Source organism: Coptis chinensis, chromosome 2 (assembly GCF_015680905.1).
Source record: "Coptis chinensis isolate HL-2020 chromosome 2, ASM1568090v1, whole genome shotgun sequence".
Classification (NCBI taxonomy): domain Eukaryota; kingdom Viridiplantae; phylum Streptophyta; class Magnoliopsida; order Ranunculales; family Ranunculaceae; genus Coptis; species Coptis chinensis.
The window spans coordinates 71,960,435-71,981,618 of record NC_141457.1 but is presented as its reverse complement, the minus strand read 5'-3'; the positions used below and the strand labels follow the sequence as shown (position 1 = coordinate 71,981,618).

The following is a 21,184-nucleotide window of genomic DNA, read 5'->3' as shown; positions in this document are numbered from 1 at the left end:
GGGTTGGAAAAGACTATCACTATGAGTTCAGCCGATCCATCCATCAGGTGAAATTTGTCGATAAAACCGACATTGTTACCATAAACAATTTTAATGTTGCACAAATAGAGTTACCGAAATGATATTAATGATCAAGTGGTTACCAATAGTGCGGTGAAAAACAAAATTTGATGAATATTTTTTCATACTGGAGGGTAAGAACCCCATGGTACTAATATTCATCATTTTTTTATTTTTGAAAAGTTTTTGGAATTATTTTTTTTTTTTTTTTTTTTTTTTTTTGGTCAAACTTGGTCAACTGTCAAAACTGGTCAAAACCGGGTCAATTGGTGAAAACCGGTCAAAACTGGGTCAACTGGTGAAAACTGATCAAAACCGGGTCAACTGGTGAGAACCGGGTCAAACAGTTCAAACCCGGGTCAATCTAGACCAACCGGGTCAATCTGGGCCAACCGGATCAAACGGGTCCAAAACTGGTTGAACAGGACCGAACCTTATGCCAAAATGGGCAAGGGGTACCCGACCTTCCTTATCTGGTGCTTGCACCGAATCATTTGATTTAGAAAAGCTGTTTCAAAAAAGGGAAGGAATCTTTATTTTGTACCGTCCTTTTCTAAAAATCAGACCCGTTTCGTCCTTTTCTAAAAACGAATTGTTTCGGCTTAGTAAACAAAAACGGACAAAACGAACAGTTTCACTTTTTGTGAACAAAATCCACCGACTTCTATACAAGATTGGCCCGTCCAACCACCTATATATACAGACGACCAAAGGAAGAAATAGAATAATCATACCTTGCTAGCTTGCCTACGTCCAGAGAAGGAGATAAGCCAAAGTGCCGCACTGTCAGACATTCTACACCACGCTATGCCATGCCGGCGCCAGGCCAAGGTAAGCCAGCGCAATATTTTTTTTCTCGTGAAACCCATACATGCGCTTGCGCTTCTGATCAGTTCAATGGAGGAGAAGTTGGTGACGACAAAACGTCAAGCTTATTTACCAATGACAGCTTTGCTCTTACGTACTCTTGGCATTTAGCCACTGTGAAACTTGAAGAAACTTCCTTGGCAAAGGTTAGACAATTTATTTTTCTCTACACATATTACAATGGAGTGAAATATATAATATATATGCATGAAAACAATGCAACTATATTAGCGTGAACAGTTAGAAAGATTGTGGTGTATGCATGCTATGTTAGTAAAACAAATACATGGTTTAGTTAGGAATATTGGCTTCAGAATTTTCTACGTGCTCGAAATCCTAGATTTTTCATCATAAGCCATCCAAAGCAAACCAAGTTTTTGAAAACAACTTTTTTTTTTTTTTTTTTTTTTTTGAAAACAATGTAAAACAAAACATTTTTTTTTTTTTATCCACAGAACAAGAAATACCACAAATGATTGAATCATAAGTGAAGGTGTGGGAATGAGTTACCGACAAGAAGATGAGCATGAAGACGACCATAGGATAGAAGTACGATCAAACTTGGCACCTATGAAGTAGATGATATTCTTGTCCCTTTGATTGCTTGACCTTCACAACGCATCGAAGCGACACCCAAAAACTTTCTTCCAAAACGGAGATAGAGCATAAAGCATAGGACCAATCTTACGGAGACAACTTCTTCATATATCGCAATCACTAGTAGTGAATCCTCCAATGCCTTCCATTTTTTTTTTTTTTTTTTTTTTTTGAGTACTTCTCAACTAGGAGATATAGTGGACTTAAAGATCAAGAGTGGACTTTCATAGGACTATAATGTAGGTTTAGGTGATGGGCTCAGAAAGAAAGGATAGGATCAAAAAATTATTTTTGGAGTAGAACTTGTCATATAAAGGGAGGAGTAATTGGAATGATAGTGGTGAGATGATGATAAGGATCCCAAATCTCAAATGACGCTGCCCCTTGTTTAGGTTTTCCATTTTGGACCGGTGTGGATTATTTTGTGCAACTCTAAGCATTTTGAGTTCTAACGGAGTTTTTTTTTTTTTTTTTAAACCCTTGCACTAGAGTTTTTTTCTTCTTCTTATTTTCTGACACCTTCTTGGGATAAATAACATGGGGATAATTGTTTCGTGATCAAAGATGGATGGAATGATGCCCCTGACAAGTTCTATAAAAATAGGTATGGGTAACCTATGGGTAGGCTAAAGATTTATTAGGCTTCCTAAAGGATATGGGCTTGTATTGTGGGAAATAAAAGAATAGGCTAAGGCTCAAATGGGCTTCTAATGGTAGCATACGATATTAGGTGGGCTTATGAGGCTAAAAACAAAACGATCAAAGATGGCCTGTTCCATCGTCTCTCTAAGATTTCCACTATACTCTTCGTCTTAAAACAACCAAAGTTGGGTAAAAAGTAATACCTCTTTAATTGGTCGGCATTGGTAGGATTTTCCATGTAGAATCTTCATAGTGAATGGACATTCACTGTTAGGTTCGAACTTTCTGGTTCATTGATTCCACTCTAGTCTGGATTCGCTTGCTCAGCTTTACTTGCAACAATCTGTCTCCATTGGTATCTAAGTCCCAGTAGAACATCAATGCCCTCCTTCATATATCTCGGCTCTCAAAAATGTTGATCGTAGATGAACTCCTCTTAGCATTTCGCTCGTTGATGTAGTCAGATTCGAGTCAGCTGACTTCTTTGATAGATAGCTCTCATGTCTTCGATGGATGCAAATGGATGCTAATTATGCAATATGGAGTTTGCCCTCTCCACGGTAGGGTAGCTGGTTGGTTGATTGGCTAAGTAGCCGTTGATTGATGGAATGTAGAATATTCCCCTTCTTCGGTAGGGTAGTTGATCAAATGATGTTGTGGAGCTTTGTCCTCTCCACAAGGGTAAATGCATAATGCTGAACGTTGATGTTGATGAACTTAGACATTTGAAAAATGTTCTCAAACATAACCGTTGAACTTTCTTCCTCCTCAATTTCTTCTTCTCAGTGAGTGCTTCTCTCATCTTCGAACAATGAAAATCATGTACCGCCTTAAGACAATAGATTGTCATAGGTATGATCAACACTTCTATGGATTCCTTCAGTAATTTGATCAGGCTTCAACACTCAGAGGGGATCAAGGTTATACCAATCTGCACATAATGTGGTTCATCTGTGGTGCCAAGGTTGATGGTCTCTGTCTCCACAATGACTAGCGTCTGTCAATCCTCAGACTGCTCATGAGAAAGAATGGACTCAGCAGCTTCATTGTCCATTCCTTCTTCATCATCGGAGGGAGGGGATCATAATAATCTACACAAGTCATTCAATCATCTTGCACTAAGGCAAGTGGGTAAATTATATTCTGTGGGATTTTGAAAACTTTTTTGATTTTTTTTTGTATTTTTGAAAAAATTTTAATTTTTTTTTTTTGAAATATCTGGATTTTTTTGGATTTTTGAAATATCTGATTTTTTTATTTTTTGATATATCTGATTTTTTTTTTTTTTTTTTTTTTTTTCTTTTTCATAAAAGAATAAAACAAACTAATTGAGAGTAGAAAACTTATCTGTGCTAAGCAGCGGACCGGGATCAAATATAGGAGAGAAATTGATTCGGGATCCATTAACCAATGTTCTAGCTCCATGCATGAGTGATGAATTTTCTGAATGATGTGGTTTCTCCATGAGCAACATATCAAACTTCGTGACGCTATATGATTTGTACGTCACACCCCCTGAGAAGTCAAGTTTCCATCCTGGGTCTAGTGCATGAATGTCATAAAAAACACATGAGTGCTTAGACGTGCCCCTAGCTTGAAAGTGATTGTGGTGGTTGAATGGCCATTTCATATGATCATGGTTGGTGGTGTTTCCCAACCTCTCCATTATCAACTTACTTTGGGTTTGATGGCAGCTAGATCTTGAAGAGACAAACATAGAGTAGTCCCATTCACCAAATACCAATAAGGTCATTAGAAGAATAACCTGCCAGAATATTGCAATGGCAAATGACTTCGATTTTCTTGAGCTCGGCATCTGATCTTCCAAGTGTGAGGAAGATGTCAAGTCTTTGAGACTAGTAGTAAGACGCCCAAAATGCCTATCATTGGAATCCGACTTAGCCATTATAAACTGGTCTTCAGAGAAAAGTATTGCAAAAGCATCATTATAGTCCTCTTCATTGCATTCTATTGAAGTGATCTTGATAGCAGAAATGGAATCTTTTCCTTCATAAAAAATAGGAGGACAAAACATGTCAAAGAGCTCGATACCATAATCTTCTGCATCATCTATTGGGGAGATGTTTTGAGAATCCTGGTCATCCGATTCGAACATAGACTTGGTAGACTTCTCAAGTACCACTTCTTGGACCTTTTGGTCTTCTAACAAACTTGGCTCACAAACCTTCAACTGTCGTAAAGAAGATGGTGAAGTATATACCTTATCTTTGGGCTTATCAAACTCCTTATCTAGAACATGCAACAAAGGTGGAGCCGGTAATGGTGTCTTCTTAGTTGGTGATTTAGCAAACAGGGGTGCCACTTTTTCATCCAACGATATAGCCTTGGCCTTGGGCCTTGCTTGTGTTTGTGCCTTGTAATCTTTAATTGCATCTTGAAAATTGAACGGCTTGAAGAGCGACATGGCACTAACCTTGGATGCTTGCTTGAGTGGGGTAATGAATGAGGCCGGACTTTGCTTAGCAGGCTCTAAGGTGTGAACTTCTCCATTATAGTATGGTAATGGATTCATTGCAACATTTGGAGCACCAAGATGTGATACATCAATTCTCCCTGATTCGATCAAATCTTGTATCGCATGCTTGAGAGCTCCACACTTTTCTGTAGGATGTCCAATAGACTGATGGAAATCACAATGTTTAGAAGCATCATACCAATATGGTAGTGGATTCGGAGGAGGCCTAGGCTGTAATGGTGTAACTAGGCCTTGCTGGATCAAAGCCTTGAGAATGACCGACAATGGGTACGGTAGCTCTGTGAACTGCCTCTGTGGCTTAGGGAACCCTCTATTTTGGTATCCTTGTTGTCTTTGAGGATATGCAATCTGATTGGAAGAAGGATGAGTTGTCACCTCTTCTTGGATCTGTGTGTGTGGCTGAGACTGTACTTGTGTGGCAACAGCATGTGTGTCCTTCGGCTTATTGATAGTAACTGTAGGTGGCTTCTTCTTCTGAGCATCATTTGAACCTGACGATACAATTGAGTTCATACTTCCACAAGCTAAAGCATCTTCAATTTGAGTCCCTGCCGAAACCAAAGCCTGAAAAGATGGATGATAGCTGAGACTCAATCGATTTGCATATTCTGAGTTCAAACTTTTTAACACCATTCGAATTTGTTCTGTCTCTGATGGCCTGTCTAGAATCTGAGCTGCCTTGGTCCTCCACCTGATTACATATTCGGTGAATGTCTCAGTTGGACCTTGCTTGAGTGCCTCCAATTGTCTTCGGCCCATCTGGATGTCTGTATTGTATGAAAAATGGGTCACAAAAGCTGTTGCAAGTTCAGCCCACGTTCTCATCTTCTGAGCTTCTGTGTTCATCCACCAAGTTAGTGCCGCACCCTTTAAACTCCTCTGGAATAATTGGACCAATAGTTCTGGCCCGATCCCCATAGGCTGCAAGTAGCTAGCGTACATTTTCACATGGGCTTTAGGACACCCAGTTCCGTCATATCTCTCCATCTTAGGGAATTCGAAACCATGTGGAACCCTGATTTGTGGATATGGACAGAGACTATCCAAGTCAAACTCGTCCACTTTGATCTTTGTTAGTGCTTCCTCAATCTTTTTCAATCTGTCTACCACTGGGCCTTGGTATTGATCTTGGATGATAGGAATTTGATTTTGGGTGTTCATGTAGGTGGTAGGTTGTGGTGTCTGTGTGCTGTATGGAGGAGGGAACATGAATGGTGTAGAGCTCATGGGTTGGGATAAATTTGGGGTGAACATGGGTGTGGGTGTATATTGGTTTGGGTTGTAGTATGAATGGTGAACGGTGGGTTGTGCCATGTAGGTTGAGTCGATATGAGAGATTGGTTGGTTTGGAGTCTGAGGTGATATAGGAAGTTGTAGCTGGGTGGATTGGTGTGTAAAGTTCGTAGTAGGCAACTGAGCTTGTGGAGTAGGTAGGTTAAGATCAAACCTTGGTGGTGGTAGTGATGGAACGGATTGCCCTTGAGATTGTTGTCCTTGCCCCTGGTTCATAAGTTTGGATAGTACTTCTTGGACCATCCTTTCCACAGTTTGCTTTAATAAGTCTTCCGATCCAGGAGGGGGTGATGTTGGACTCTGACCACCTCCTTGGGGTGGTTGTCCATTGCTAGACAGTGATTGTTCACCTTGAGAGATAAGCGGGGAACTAGCCATTGGCTGAGACGCTACTGGAAGAGACCCTTGAGGAGAATTAGCTGGTAGATTCTCCATTTCAAAAAGGGAGTTAACGGTTGCACGAGATAACCTTAACCCTGGCTTTCTATTCCAACTGGCTTCCGGATAAGCCTTCTTCTTTCCTATCTTAACTGAAACACCTCAAAAGAAAACGTAAGTCTGACTCTCTAGGGAGTCCCCAGCAGAGTCGCCAAAAAACTGTAAGCACAAAAATGTGTACCTAAGTCTATGCAATTGATTTTAGAGTCGCCACTAACTTTATTAAGGAAAAGTTGAGTAAAACCTATGTGAAGGACTAGCCCTCGAAACTAGATGATTATTGGGTTGAGGGAGTCAAGGTACGACGGGGAAGGTGTTAGGCACCCACAATCGCCTGGTAAAACCAAATTTTTACTTCTATTGAGGTGTAACGTGTTAAGATAGGCAAACGAAGAAAGCTTGAAATATTAATCTACCAAGTTGGATTAAAAACTAATAACTATATGCTATAATAAAACTGAAAAAAATAACCTAATACGCAATGCTAAAGGAAATAAAAGAGAAAAGAAAGATGTCACCTTGTTTGGAATGTTGCCTCATACTTAATTGTAGATTGATTGATTGATTGATGATAAACTTGATCTTGAATTGACAATTGTCATTTTTGGATTGAAACAGGTGATTTGAGGAAAAAAACAACTTTTGGTGAAAAGAAGTTTCTACTCAAGATCGACAAGAAGAAAAGAAGGCTAAAAATGAAGAACTAGAAAGAAAAAATGAAGAACACTGAAGAAAAGAAGGCTATTAGCTCTGAATAACTAGGTCCAGATTATTAACTCCGAATTCCTAGCTCTAGCTTGCTCTAGATTCTTTTTTTATGGGTGAATGAGACCCATATTTATAGATTTTTGGGATGGATTCAAATATGGTAATGAGTTTGATCCAATGGCTGAGTATTGATGAAGAAAAATCCAATGGCTTGATCTCTTTCTGGTTGCACCTCCTAAATCTGGCCCTTGATTCAAGAGGTGGGATAAGGGGTGCGATCTTGGCCCTTGATCTTTGGATATTTCAGATGGATTAGGGCAAAAAATCAAGCCCTACACGTCCTTAATGAGCCCATAATCCGGGGGTTTCCAAACTTGGCTCCAAAATGGCATATTCTCTAGAATATTCTTGATTTTAGGGATCAAATCAAATCAAACAATTAAGGAAGGTTCTCTAGGTTTTTGGAGGCTTGAAAATGGGCTAGAAACCCTAATAAAAAGGTCCAACTCGAGCTGGATCCACAGTCCATGAGCACGGGTCCAAAATCCACAAAAAGGCCCACTTTGACCATATTTTCAAATACTGCAAATTCCCTTTGACTGGGTCAAAATTAGGCAAACTCTTCTTCACAAAAATTGTTAACTAATCCATTAGGAAGGTCCATGAACTCTTAAAAATACCCTTGGGTCGAAATCTTACTCCAAAAAAAACATTGCACTCAACAGTGCGCACAACGGGCTGAAACGGGATAAGGCAAGATTAGGGTTTCTGAAATCCAAATGGAACCTAGGCAAGCTTGTACTCATTTCGAAGGATTTTTCAAGGGGAATTCAAATATGAAATAATCTCATCCAAAGAAAGAGTAGAAAAAACGAGATTTGGGCTCCAAAGGGTTACAGGGGCATTTTGGTCATTTTCAACTCAAAACTCAGAAAGCAACGAAACTTCAGCCATAGCTAGAACATGATGAGGAGAGTCTAAAGACGCTAAAAGAAGATGAAAAGAAAGAAGTTTGATATAGAAATGAAGACTCTAGAAAGTAAATCACCTTATATGATCAAATTTAATTCAAGGCAAAATCGTGAATGAATTATGCCTGGGGTGCAAAAATGGGGTGTCTACAATATCCAACAACATCAAAATTTCCATTAGAACGATATACCAATCCACGACTAGGAGAACCTTTCAAATACCTCACAATACGAATAATTGCCTGGTAGTGAGGAATCCATGGTGCATGCATATACTGAGATACTACACTGACTGCAAATGAGATATTGGGGCGAGTAATAGTAGCATAGATCAACTTTCCCACCAATCTACGGTATCCCTCAATATCAGCATACATCTCTCCAACATCGAACTGGAGTTTGTCGTTCGAATCCATAGGAGTCTCTACTGGGAGAGCTCCTAAATTACCTTTCTCACTGAGCAGGTCTAATACATACTTTCTCTGTGAGAGATGAATTTCACCAGGGAACCTTGTAACTTCAATGCTTAAGAAATACTTCAGTTCTCCTAAATCTTTGGTCTGGAACTGCCTTGAGAGATTGACTTTAAGTCGATCAATACCCTGTTCGTCAGACCCTGTGACAATGATATTATCAACATACACAACTAAGATAATAATCCCTTGCTGGGTCTTTCGGTAAAACATGGAATGATCATATTCACACCTAATCATTCCATTAGCCATCAAAACCTGACTAAACTTCACAAACCAAGCTCTAAGAGACTGCTTGAGCCCATAAATGGACTTTTTTAATCGACAGACTATCCCCCCTTGAGCAACAAAACCAGGAGGTTGAACCAAATAGAATTCCTCCAGAGGATCGCCATGTAAAAAGGCATTCTTCACATCCAACTGAAACAGAGGCTAGTGATGATGAACAACAAGAGAAATCACAATACGCACAGAGGCGAGCTTTGCAACCGGAGAAAACGTCTCGGAGTAATCAATACCATACGTCTGGGTAAAGCCTTTTGCAACCAGACAAGCCTTTAAACGAGAAATAGTACCATCCGGATTATGCTTAATAGTGAAAACCCACTTAACCCATTTACAAGCAACCGCATTCTTCCCAGAAGGAAGATCTGTAAAGACCCCAAGTGTCATTAGAATACAAGGCACTCAACTCCTCGTCCATTGCTTGCTTCCAGCCAGGATGAGATAGAGCATCCCTGTAGTTAGAAGGGACAGAGACAGACAACAAGGACGTAGCAAAAGACTTGACCTGTGGTGGTAAATGATCAGTGGAAACATACTTAGAAATAGAATACTGAGCATACTTACTAGGAAGATGCATACTGGCAGGTGGACGTTCAAGTTTTCGGAAGGCAATAGGAACATCGAGGTCAGATGGAATGTCAATAGGATCCACATACATAGTGGGAAGAGGGGAGGGCAGCGGAGCAGTTGAACTCTCAGCCTCAAACTCTGGAATTGCAGATGAAGGTGGACTCAAGGCGCCGGCGTCAGCCCTCGAAGGCTATCACTGGTGCAGCGCGAGGTCGCGCCCAACGCCGCAACTCGAAAGATCAAGGGAGCGCAGGTCGCGCTTAGTAAGGCCATTTATGGGCGCAGGTCGCACTCCATCTCCTGGAACTCGAGCATCAAGGGAGCGCAGGTCGCACTCAGTAAGGCCATTTATGGGCGTGGGTCGCGCTCCATCGCCTGGAACTCGAGCATCAAGGGAGTGCATGTCGCGCTCAGTAAGGCCATCTATGGGCGTAGGTCGCTCTCCGTCTTCGTGAACTCCCTCATTGACACCAATATCATATCCAACAACACCAAATGGCAGAACACAATCTTCAAATGGGTCATAGGACATCTTCCCTTCTGAAGAGTAAAACGGGACATCTCCAAAAAAAGTAACATCAGCACAGACAAATGATTTGCGCAAATGAGGACTATAACATTTGTGCCCTTTTTGTGTACGTGAATACCCAAGGAAAGCACACTTAATAGCACGAGAGTCTAACTTATCACGACCCGGCTGAAGGTTATGAACAAAGCCGACACAACCAAAAATACGAAGGGGAAGATGGAAAGAAGGTTGACCAGGAAAAAGAACAGAGTGTGGTGTTTTGCCTCTTAACACTGAAGAGGGCATACGATTAATCAAGTATGTGGCAGTAAGGATTGCCTCTGCCCAATAAAACTTTGGGAGATTTGTTTGAAACATTAAGCAATGGGGGACTTCAAGAATAGGTTTGTTCTTTCTCTCAGCAACCCCATTTTGTTGAGGTGTATCCACACAGGAGATTTGATGTGTAATATCATGATCATCAAAAAAACTTTGGAATATTGTAGAGGTATAGTCTTTGGCATTATCAGTTCAAAAAACATGCATGTGTGCAGAATACCGATTAGTAATCTCAGTATAGAATTTTTGAAAAATAGAGAATACTTGATAACGATTTTCCATAATATATACCCAACAAACACGAGAGAAATCATCTATAAATGTAATAAAATACTTGGCTCTAAAAAGGCCAGTGGTTCTACAAGGACCCCAGACATCTGAATGGACTAACTGAAAGGGAGCACGAACACTTATTTAACCTATTTTTGTAAGTAGCACGATGATGTTTAGCTAAATCACAAACCTCACAACTTAAAGACTGAATACTAGAAGAAATACTGGGAACTAAACTTCGCAAACTAGCTAGAGAAAGATGACCAAGACGTCTATGCCACTGAACAGGAGAGACTGAGACTGTGAGAGCCTGCTTCTGGTGAGAGTGCCCATAATCATCTTGAAAGTAATAGATTCCCCCTTGCTCATACCCCCCACCAACTAGTATCTTTGTCTGTAGATCTTGAAACACAACATGAGTGGAAGAAAACATGACATTACAGTGAAGAGAGTGGGTGAGACAATGAACAGACAATAGATTAAAGGGGAAATTTCGAATAAGTAAGACAGAGGGAAGTGATATATTACGAGTTAACTGAATAGTAACACGACCACGAATACTAGCCTTAGCCCCATTTGCTAATGTGACATATGATGGTGTGTGAGTATACTCAAGATTAGAAAACAATTGGGGATTACCTATCATATGATCAAACTCTCCTGAGTCAATAACCCAAGAGTTGTTACCACTTGTATGAAGACATGTTTTACCTGAATCGGCTAGGGTCACAGTGGGCTGGTCGAACAAACTCGATGAACTGGGAATAACTTGTATCCGCTTCATCAGGGCTGCAAAGTCTTCTTGAACTCGTTGAAAATCAGTCACTTTCTAATCAACTATTGTGGCATTGTTGGCTTTGTGCAAAGGTGGGCGTCCTGTTCTATCCCAACAAAAATCAAAACTATAATTTGTGCACCCATAATGCTCACAAGGATCAAAACCACCCATACCACAACCACGGTCGCTCCTTTGGTTACGACCACCCCCATAGCCACCCTCTACCTCCATTATTACCCACCGGAGGAGGGTTGTTATTCTTTGCTTAGAGGGATCAATAAAGCCACACTGTCATTGTGCCTTGGAGGAGGTGCAATAATACGAGACAAACGAGCGTAAGCCTCAGACAGAGTAGGGAGCTTAGATTCAGCTTGAACTTGGGATTTCACATTAGCAAACTCGGGACGTAGCCCAGATAGGAATTTGGAGACTCGAAATTCCTCTCTTTGTTTCTTCAACTGATTTATGTCTGTAGTAAGTGGGTGATATATATTCAGTTCTTCCCACTTGCTACGAAGAGAATTATAATACTCAGAGATAGACATATCTCCTGTAGTGAGATCAAAAATGTTCTCAAACAACTGAAAGATACGAGAAGTATTATGAGATTGAGAGTATGATTCTTGTAGATACTCCCAAATCTCCTTCGAGGTTTTAAAAAACCGCACAGTATTACAAACATCTTTCTCTATAGTATTCCACAGGAAATTCTTAACCAAGGCGTCATCTTGCGTCATCTTTCGTCCAGGTTGTCTTTCCTTGATCATCTGGGCTAGTAGTCAGATGATTTTCCTTACCTTTTCCAGTAAGAGAAACAGTAACTGCGTCTGCCCATTGAAGGTAATTGGCAACACCCTCTAATTTGACAGAGGTCATACCAACAGACGTATTACCGAATTCATCAGATTTTGGAACAACATCAGTCATTGTAAAGAGAAGGAAAACTCGCTTGATGGAAAGAATATGAAACTGCAAGACAAAGTACTACGAGCGTCTGAGCGCGTGGCGCGCTTCGAAGACACTTTAAGTGAGCGCGACCGCACCTAGAGAGTGAGAAATACAGCGAGATGACGATACCACGCTTTCGCCTTATCAAAACCTGACGTACTCCTCTTTATCAATACCGAGAGCTTGCGAAAGTGAAACAATACTAAGACAGCAACTAATACTAAAACTGGAACTTTGAAACTGAGGATCTCTCTCCTAGCATTCTCTAAACAGAGTCGGCTCCTGATACCATGTTAAATTATGCTATGAGATACATATGGTGGTTAACTGGTTAGGTTAAGGTGATTGAGTGTGTAGAAGAAGAAGAAATGATAGAGGCACAAGTAGAAGGTAGGGTTTAGAGTATATTTACTCTAACCTACAATACATATATTTATACTAGAGATGGAATAACCAAAATAGCAACAAGCTAAATAAGGTACGGTCTCACACTTATAGAATGTGTGAGACCGACACTACATACTTCAATAATAGGAATAGGTGTACGTATGTGTAGGTAAACGTTAAGAGTGATCGATGGAAACTAAATATATACAAGCCACTTCAATGGAAGTAGCATACTTGACAAAAATGGGCTTAGTAACAGGAAACTCATCCAAGTGCTAAGTGCTGAAGAAATAATATGTAATGGTAGAACAAAAGTGTACGGATAAACAAAGGAATGAAACATGGAATTTGCCAAGGAGAGAAAACCCTTGCTTTTTTAGGAAGGCTTACTGATGGAATGAGAACATTGCGTCAAAGAGGCAAATAAAGGGATAGAGTAACAAAAGATGAAAATGAGTGAAGCTAGTTAATAAGCTAGGTAGAAGTAAGCGTGGTTTAATATATTGAGGAGGGGCACATTTATGTGTGTATCAAGAATTAAATACAATTGTGTATTACTTAGACATGGTGGAGCAAAGACAAATTAAGAATTGAATAAGGAAACAGATTGGAAATTGTAGAGGAGGTATTCACGTGAAGGCACATGTAGGAATAGAAGACAAAAAGTGTGTTTGTGTCTAACTTGGAGTTAGAATTGATTAAAAATATGTAAGATTGGGAGGACTTTAAAAAAATATGAACACTATATGTTTGTGCTAGAAGTGATCTTTCTTCTCTCGTTCTGATCAAAGTTGTCATGGAAGGAAGTACTATGCCTCGCGTCTCAACACTATGGGCATCTACTCAGCAAAACAAAACCTAATTGACAAGGAAAAAGTGAATGGTGGTGCTAAGATATGAATTGCCATGAAATTAAAGTAATAAAGTTGGACATCTTACAAGGCAGATTGAAGCTTCTGATATGTCTGCGTTGGAGTTTGTTATATACTGTGATGAGGAGAGGATGAAATTGGAGAAGGAAATAGAAGCGTTGGCAGCAGAGGAATGAGAGGATAATGGTGGTGGAGAGGCCTTGGATCGTAGTTATGACTTATGAGCGCTTAGATGCATTAGATGCAACAACTGCTGAGAAGCAGGCAGCTGAGATTTGGACTTGGGTTCGACAAGAAGATGCAAGCTAAGAAAACTCAGGATTTTTCTGGTGCATGGTGAATGTGAATTACTTTGGCACGTGCCTTATTCATGAATCCGACCATACTTCTCCTTTATAAACCTACAAATCATCTTGACTTGGAAGCTTGTGTCTGGTTGGAAGAGATGCTGAAGAAATTCGATTGCAACCTCGTCGCCGTGCTGATATCATTGCTCAAGAAACTGCTGGTGACGTTAGGATATATGACAGATACTTACGCAGATGAGCGGCATAATCTAGGTCAGGATTGATCAGTTTCAAATTAGATCTGCAGAAAACTGACAATGTTGTTGATTTATGTAGTGGAAATGAAATAGAACGAGACGCCCCCATGTAGAGAAAAACGCCCCCAATGCTAACGTAACTTGGCAAAATTAGACTAAGCGAGCGTAAAAGCGTTCAAACGTAGACTGACGAAGCTAAACGTGGTAACTTCATCAGATTTTGTCGTAGCGATAGGAACGTACTAAGCGAGCGTAAAAGCATTCAAACTTAGACTGACAAAGCGAAACGTGATAACTTCATCAGATTTTGTCGTAGCGATAGGAACGTACTAAGCGAACATAAAAGCGTTCAAACTTAGACTGACAAAGCTAAACGTGGTAACTTCATCATATTTTGTCGTAGCGATAGTAACGAACTAAGTGAGTGTAAAAGTGTTCAAAACTTAGACTAACGAAGCTAAACGTGGTAACTTTGTCAGATTTTGTCGTAGCGATAGTAACAAACTAAGCGAGCTTAAAAGCGTTCAAACTTAGACTGACGAAGCTAAACGTGGGAATTTCGTTATATTTTGTCGTAGCGATAGGACCGTACTAAGCGAGCGTAAAAGAGTTCAAACTTAGACTGACGAAGATAAACGTAGTAACTTTGTCAAATTTTGTCATAGCGATGTAACGTACTAAGCGAGTGTAAAAACATTCAAACTTAGACTGACGAAACTAAACGTGGTAACTTCGTCAGATTTTGTCGTAGCTATAGGACTGTACTAAGCGAGCATAAAAGCGTTTAAACTTAGACTGTCGAAGCTAAACGTGGTAACTTTGCCAGATTTTGTCGTAGCGATAGTAACATACTAAGCGAGTGTAAAAACATTCAAACTTAGACTGATGAAACTAAATGTGGTAACTTCGTTAGATTTTGTCGTAGCGATAATAATGTTGCAATGGAAACAAAATGATACTATTAGAACTGAAGTGAAAGAAAGACTTTATTGATCACCAAATCTTGAAAAATGCAAAGATAATAACGAAAAAAAAACTATTGAACTGGAAACAGACTAACAAATTTTTGTCCAGTTTTTCGTTCAACTTGTTGATTTTGTCCACTAACTTAGTAAAATAATTTGTTATGATGAGCAAGAAATAAACACTGCCAGGGGCTGTTGGAAATAAACCATCAATGACAAGGCCCCATTTTGCAAATGACCAAGGTTTATGGAATGGATGACGCTTCATCGCGAGAAGTTTGACCCATATCATATATCATATTTTTGACAAGACATACACTTCTTAGATAAACGCTTAACATCCTTTGGCATGTATGGCCACCAATATCATTGGGTCATTGCTATGTAAGTGAGACTTTGCCCCCGAGAGGGGTGTTCACATAGTCCTGAATGAATTTCTTCGAGGCCTAGTAAATCGTTCATTCTTCCCAAACAACGGATGATAGGATTGAGACTTGTGCTGCTGCGATAGAGTTTTTGGTCATCAGGAATTCCGGAGCATCGTTAGCTGTATGATCATCGTCGGTAGATACCGAAACATTATCAGTGCCAAGCTCGTTGGAATCATCTGACAGCGTAAGTGGTTAATCCAGTGTTGTCTTGGCAGCGACGACTTGATTTCCACAAATAAGTTGCGATAGAATTAGGATGTCTTACATCATAACGTGGATACTGCACAATACTGATAGATGTAAAATTTCATGCAATTCGTTTAATTAACTCCAAATAAATGACCATTCTATTATCGCGAGCCGCATATTATCATTAAAAGTGGCTAGTGACTAACTTAAAATAATTAATCGAAACTTAGTTGCCCCTAGCTGAAGAGTTGTGCGTATACTGCAAATGACAGTTTCGTACTCTGCCATATTATTTGAAGCGTCAAAACCCAAACGTAGAGACCTCTCAATTATGTCTTCATTCAGCTTCAAGATAACAAAACTAAGGTCAGAGCCAGACTTATTATGCGAACTATCGGTATAAATCTAACAATCAGCTGATATATCTGATAAGTATTTCAAGTCATTGCCCCCAGGAGGTAATGACAATTAAGGATCGATGTGTTCCTCATCGAGTAATGCGTTCAACATAGGAATATCATCAATAAGAAAATCAAACATTAGCGAAACCAAAGTTGAGTGTTAGAGACAATGTTGTAAGGGTTAAGGTAATTTTTCCATTCTGTGACTCAATCCGTAGACATTGCGAAAAAACTTGCGTAGCGGATATTTGATAAGTATAAACTTCGACTATTCCTTCTTTGAAATAAGCTTTAGACATCTGGCAGCATGAAACAAGGCCAATGCAATTTTCTCAAAGCAAGAATGCCTCCATTCAGCTGATATAAGAGTCATACTAATTAATAATATGAGATGACCATCGTCACTATCAAACGACAATGGACAAATATGAATTAGATATGCTTTGCTAAGATTCGTGAAAAGTAACCATTACGAAGTCCGTATTTATTGTCTTGAACTTGTGGGTAACCATTGCGAACAACGAGAATCTAATCATCATCACTTAAATGATCCCACACGCAACTATGTTGTTAGCGTGTGTTACGTTGTGGTGTGACAGATACAACACAATTTTCGAGAACTCGTGGATGACGTACGTTGTGAATAACGGGAATCTCATCCTCACCACATAAACAATCTCACATGCTACAATGTCATTGGCGTGTGTTATATTGTGGTGTGATAGATACAACATCATCTTCGAGAGGAATGGTTCATTTCAGACAACGTTTGTAGTAGTTGTTATGTTTGTTGTACACTCGTGCACTTTTGAAGAAGTGTTTCTTGAGACATATGACTGACATTATCCGCAATAGATGACGAAGGGGAAAAGGAATAGAAGGGAGTAGTCTGATACCATCAGGTTGACCTTGAACCTCACATTCGTGATGATCATCAGTAAGTGCATCGAGAACTTAGGCTCGTCGAGTATTCGTCATAACTTTTGTAGAAGGTGATCGTCGGTTTTGAATAAGAACCGTAGATGGTGCCAATTATGTTTCGACCAAATATGATCAAAACACTAAGTGGTGATGAAAGAGATGAAGAACGTAGAAAAGTAGTGAAAAACGGTGGTAATCGAGAGAATAATGAGACTGTATTGTTCGGTTGCCTACGTACCCAAATTATCGATGGGATCAAGTCTCAAGAACATAGTTCTTTATGAAAAAGTAGTTTGGTATTTATATGTGTAGAGTAAAGATTTCTTGTAGCTCAAGTAATCGTAATTGAACATGACTCTTAATTGATAATTATCTCTTTGATAAGAAATGAATCTGGACATAAATTAATGTACGTAAGTGGCAAGCCATGTGGCTAGGGTTCAGCCCTAGACACATAAGTTAATGGGCATGTACATCAATCCATGGTATTGCAAATTGGGTCTTAGCCTTGTTGATTAAACGAATAAAGTGGAGACCCCTACTAATGGGCGTTTGCCACGTAGGTGGGGGTAGAAACACTTTCCATAAGAAGGGTAGCCAAATTTAGGTGAAATAATGGTGTCGTCTCTTACCTCATAAGCTTAAATTACACCAAGAATCTAATTATAATAACTACAAAAAGTTTGTGATTCCTATTTACGATTACTATAAGCTAACTAAATATACAAAAAAATAAAATAAAATAAAAATGAATGGTTATTATTTGCTAGTTGAGGATTAATTTCAGTTAAGAGAGTCATAGCTCCTCCGTCAATATTAACAAAGCCTTATTGTAAGCTGCAAAACCTAGTTTGTTACATATATGCAAACATACCCACCATGAGTTGCATATAGCGTAGTCATCAAAATTCAAGTAGAATAGCTAGTTGTTCAAGAAGATCTAAGTTAAGGAAATAAAGACAAAAAAAATAGAGAAATCATAATATCAACTCAAATTTCATATTATTCCTAAACATCTCAACTGGGAGCATTAGTTTTTGAATTCATGGTTGTTATTCCATCAAATGGAAATTTTTAGATCAGGTCAAACTGTCACACTTGCGTAACAACTTCGAAATTCATAGCCACTACTCATTCTACATCTCTCCATATAATGTAGTGACTGACAAAAGCAAAAGTGTTTTACTAATAAAGTTTAATAAATGCATTACGACGTTTAAAGAAACAATCCATAGTTCTTTTAAAACGACTCAACCCAAACGGATAGGTTGAAGGTAAAATTTAATTAGCATAACAACTCAATTAGATTGAATGTTTTAGTATACCTCTAATTGCATCCATGAATGTTCTTCTGAACTCTATAATTTACAACTGAAATTGAACAAAACCCAAAAGTTTCAAATTTCCTTATTCATATATACCAAGATATTCCAACTTTCAAAGAACATCAAAATGTTAGAGTAAACCTGGATTATGAGTTGAACACAATCGATTGAAATTCATTATATCACTGTCGTACCATGAAATCGTAGACCACGAGAGAGTCGGAAAGGCAATCTAATCATGGGTATCAGTTGTGAGAAACCCACTTTTCACAGATGTTAATCCAAAAAAAAAACATGGCTTCAATGAACTGTTCCCGTGAGCTAGATAGACAAAAAACCTGACTGGGGAAGAGAACGATGGCTTGCAGTTTCATAACTGAAAAGCCTCGTAACTGAAATTGAGATGACTGAGAAAGAAGAAATGGAAGAATCGATGGAAAAAGGGGAGGGGAGGGGCGGGTTAAAAGAGAAAGTGTTTAAATTTCCTTTTAATGTTTGGTATTTATGATAATTAATGTTGGTACTTAAGGTGCGTACAATTCAAATGATGTGCGTGGATATGTTTTTTTTATTCACCAATACATGAAATGACCAATTACACTTGTCTAAAGTGATGAGCAATACTTTGATTTAAGGATAATATGGGCATCAGAAAATTCACAAAAGCGAAAAAGACCAAGTAGTCCTTATAAACATCATTTGGGTATGTTTATTTAATTTTTCATTTAGAGGTATTATGGCGTAAGAAAAATACTCGAATGAATTTAAGAGGCAAGGTTGATTATAGGAGATACTACTAAAAGAGATAGAGAAAGTGTAACACCTCTATTTTTATTAATGTCCAAAATTAATTATTTCACAAAATTTTATATATTATTGACTATGTCTTAAGTTGACTATTAAATTGAAGTGAATATATATATGTTTGCCTTTTTGAAAAAAAAAAAAGGGAAAATAGTTTGTTTGGTTTGAAAATGGTTTAATAGGAAACTTTTTAAGTTTTAAAATAATGTGTAGAGATTTTATTAATAAGGAAACATAGAGAGAATAAGTTCGAAATTTATGGAAGAAAATATGGAAAGACTTTGATTAGAAAAAAAATATGTCTATAATTTGTGGAGAGAGTAAGGTTTTTATTTGAAAATAAAATGCGTATAGAATTTGTAAATATGGAAGTGTTTTGAATTTGTTTTAGATCTAAAAGAAAGAAGAAGAAAACAAAACAAAAAAAAAGAAAGAAAAGAAAGGATGATTTAAAAAGAAGAAGAAGGAAAAAAAAAATGAAAACAGGGAGTATTTTTATGCTTGGTGTTTTCTTGAAGTTTTTCATTGTTTAGTATTTCTTGGGGTTTTCTTGGATCTACGTGGAGTGACGTTTTTTTTTTTTGTTCTTTCGCTAGAAGAAAAGGTGAGTAGACCTCACTAATTTGTTATTTTCAATTATTTAGTTGTTGATTCTAAATTGCGTCTAATTAATTAGAAAAAAAAATATTGTGAGTAATTTATATTGGTACTTGGAAAGTTAAAAATTAGTGTTTGCATCATAGTCATGAAACGGTTGCTTTATATATGGATTTACATTTAATTACATTAATCTATTAAATATTGCGTATTAGATATTAACGTTGAATAATGTTAAAGGGAGAAAATAATATGATTGAAATTGTATTAGTGAGTATCCATTATTTTTGTGTGGTAGCATATATTAAATTGATATTATAGAAGAAATGCTTTGTTTGTTGTTGTGCGTGAATGAGAACTTGATTATATGATTGCTGTTTCTTAGTTAACACATGCTATTATGTTTGGGAAACTTTTTTAATTAATCATATTGTTTTTATGAAATACTATATATGAATTTGCACTATAGTCTAACTTTTCTATGAATATGTATTGTAGCAATGAAAAAAAGTTAGGATATTGTTATTGTAGCATGGTTATAAATAATTATAATAATGTGTACTGTAGCACATACTGTAGCAATAGTAAATATATTGTTGCATTGAACTGTAGCATTTTTAATAATGTGTACTGTTACTGTAGCATTGTGATCATTAATGAGGGTACTATGGCTTTTCTAAGCCTTGATGGTATTGCTGTAAATATTAAAGTTTTGGTAATAAATGCTATATAGTGATATGCATCACTTTTTATGAATGTTCAATATACTTAAAAGATGATATATTAATCAATTGCCAATACCATGGTGTGTTATATTGCATCATGATATAATATCATTGTTATCTTAAAGTGTGTGTCCTTTATGCAACATTTTTGAGGAATGATTACGTAAATAAGGTTGGCGTTATATTTACGATTGAGTTGCTATGCAATAGTATGAAAATGTCTTTGGATAAATTTGAGATATGTTTAAATAGAAATATTTCGTTGGACTTTATATTGACGACTTAAAGGATTCTTCTGGTCATGAGATGCATTGTGATAATTCTAAATCTTGTGGTTTAGTATAATTATTAATTTGGCACGTGAAAGAATGAAAGTTGTTATGAGATGCATGGAGATATTTCTAAATATTGTGGTTTACTGCAATGATTTATTAACACGTGACGAGGTTGAAATTTTAAGAGACATAGACATAAATTTGAATAAATTACGTAACGAAAATCCTATAACCTAGCTACCACAACTCATATGATTAGCCCCTTGTGTAGGGCGTACGTAATATGATTGGCCCTTGTATAGGGCGTATAAGATGTTGATTGACCCATGTGTAGGGCAATTGTAGCCGAATAGTGGCTTGATTATCTCGTTCCCAAAATTTAGAACGAGACACGCGATATTTTATGCCAAATAGCGGCAGTACCCACATAATGACGTTCGTGTGGGGGTTACCTCGTATGCGATATCCCGCTTAGAGTAACTACGCACGGAGTGGTTCATT

At 38.1% G+C, this 21,184-nt stretch overlaps 1 long non-coding RNA gene across 1 annotated transcript; it reads left to right on the top strand.

Annotated features, from left to right (window-relative positions):
• The first annotated feature begins 798 nt into the window (after nucleotides 1-798).
• LOC147517613 (uncharacterized) lies at nucleotides 799-7,280 on the top strand. Its single transcript, XR_015213908.1, has 2 exons — nucleotides 799-1,073; nucleotides 7,013-7,280. It is a non-coding gene; the product is annotated as an uncharacterized LOC147517613 (long non-coding RNA).
• Nucleotides 7,281-21,184: the final 13,904 nt, after the last annotated feature.